We start from the raw sequence: 2,190 nt of genomic DNA, 5'->3' as shown, positions 1-2,190 counted from the left end.
ATGGAGGGGCGATCCTGATCAAACTGTGCCCCAGTCGGCCTTGGAGTGGAAACCACTTAGTCTGTCCCCACCTAACCCCTGCGAGTCCCCCCTTCCCTGGAGGACAGATTCGAACCACAGCTCCTGCAGACTGACGCCTGAAAAAGCCACGGGCTGAGCCGCCTCTTAGCCAGGAACAGGTCTGAGCCGCGCCTCCCTCCCGGAGAGGGCGCGGGAGGTCCCGCAGCCATCCTCCACCTGCTGGGAAACCCGAGCGCTGCCTTCAGCCCCAGTGGCTGCCGAAGCTCCCTACTCCCCGCCCGTTAGCCTAGCTCAGCGCCGCACGCCCCCCAACTCGCTCCCGCCAGCGCTCCCGAGTCACCTGTTCCGCGCACCCGCCCCTCTCCAGCTCGCGCTCGTCCCTCTCCCCCTCTCCTCCTGCCCTCCCTTCATTCCACAAGCGTTGCTGGGCTCTCTCCAGGGCACGTGGCGAGCTGGAGAGGTGAGAGGGATCCTGAGAGCGGGCGCAGGGCGGCTAGTCCGGAGCCGCCGGCCTAGACGAGCCGCGGCCAGACCAGCTCTCCGCCGCCCTCTGGCCCCCGCCTCTCCCGGTAGCCGCCCGGAGCTGCACCCAGCGCTTGCCCCCACTCATCCTCCCCCCGCCCCGCCAGGCGCGCCCCTTCCCGCCCGGTCCCTCCCCCTCGGCGTGCGGCGCGCGGGAGGCGAACAAGGGCTGAGCTCCGCGCAGCTGCCTGATCCCCGCGCAGCTGCCTGCCTGCCGCGAGACGCGGCGGCCCAGCGGCCGAGCCCAGGCTGGGAGACTTGGTTCGTCGCGTCCTGCGGCTGCTCCTCGGCTGCTTCCTCACCGAGCTGTGCGCCCGCGGGTGCCCGGCGCAGGAGCGAGCGGGGCACGGGCAGCTGGCGCAGCTGGGCGGCGTGGTAGTGCTGGCGGAGGGGGGGGGGGGCAACCGCTCCGGGGCCGCCTGGGGAGGGGCCGGCGAGGGCGCGGGGGTCTCAGACGAGCGCCCTACCCGAGCGCCCACCCCGGACTTCTGCCCGAGCTACTTCGATGTCATGGGCCAGTGGGACCAGCCGTTCACTCGGGACACTTCATCTGCTGCTGCGGGACTTGTGACTTCCGGTTCTGCCGCCTGTTTAAGAAGCGGGACTGAGGCACAGCACCTGCACCAAGCACGACACTCCGCTGTGGCTCAACACCCGCAAGCGCCCCCCCCCCCCCCCGCGCAAGGACGACCCCCTGCACCACCCCACGAAGGACAAGACCACCCTCATCATCTGCGGGGTGGGACGTCATTGTGCTTGTAGGCATCTTCAAGCTGGGGCTGGAGAAAGCGCACGGGCGGCAAAGGCAGCACGTGTCCAGGTGGGCTCAACCCTTTCCCCCCACCCCCCGCCTCCCCTCCCGGCGCCGCTCTCCCTCCACCTTTCCTCTTCCTTCTCCACCTTTCCGTGGGCAATGGCGCGTCCCCCACCGCCCGCACCTCCGCTGGGAGAGGTCGCCCGGGAAGCCAACTTTCGCTCCGAGCGCGGAGAGGGGGCGCTGGGCTCCGCACGGGTGTGGACTTGAGCGCGTGTGTGTATGTGGGGGGTGGTCTCTGCCCACCCTCCTTCACCCTCTCGCCGCCGCCTCCCGCCTAGGATTGAGGCGGATCTGAGACACACACAGCCCGGGAGCCCACGGCCCCCGGAGTCTTGGGTTTTGGCAAGGGGTCTACCCCTCGGATTCCAGATGCTAGTTTCTAGGTAAACAGGGCAGGCGGGCCCTGCAGGGAAGGAGGTGTGTGTGAGGGAGGGAAGGGGTGTGTGCAGCCTGCAACTCACAAGGCTGGCGAAAAGGAGGTGGAGAGAGAGAGGGGAGGGCGAGAACAAAAGCCTTGCCTGGAGCGGCCGCCTCTCACTGAGATGCCAGGTCCCTGGAATTAGAACCTTGGTTGCCTCCCCGCCACCCGGACCCCTCCCCACTTTCCGCTGTCTCCACTTCTCCCTGTTGGGTGCCAGGGCCTCTGCCCCGCGCTGCGCCCCTTGCAGGGGTTGGCGCGGACTCCAAGGGCGGGAGCCCCCCTCCTGCCCCCTGATTCCTCAACTTTCCTTCAACTTTCTCTCAACTTTCATTATGCAAGTCCTAGTGGGAGCGAGTTGCAGCAGATGGGAGAAGGCATTTGGGGATTAATGGAGCGATTTTAATTTTGC

The 2,190-nt window shown here is 67.9% G+C and overlaps 1 pseudogene; it reads left to right on the top strand.

Annotated features, from left to right (window-relative positions):
- Positions 1 to 735: 735 nt before the first annotated feature.
- On the top strand, positions 736 to 1,655 carry LOC128776262 (protein shisa-9-like; annotated as a pseudogene).
- The last annotated feature ends 535 nt before the right edge of the window (positions 1,656 to 2,190 follow it).

Source organism: Panthera pardus, unplaced genomic scaffold (assembly GCF_024362965.1).
Source record: "Panthera pardus isolate Hobbes unplaced genomic scaffold, ASM2436296v1 HiC_scaffold_12, whole genome shotgun sequence".
Lineage (NCBI taxonomy): Eukaryota > Metazoa > Chordata > Mammalia > Carnivora > Felidae > Panthera > Panthera pardus.
The sequence above is the reverse complement of the archived record's forward strand: the minus strand, read 5'-3'. Positions and strand labels throughout refer to the sequence as shown.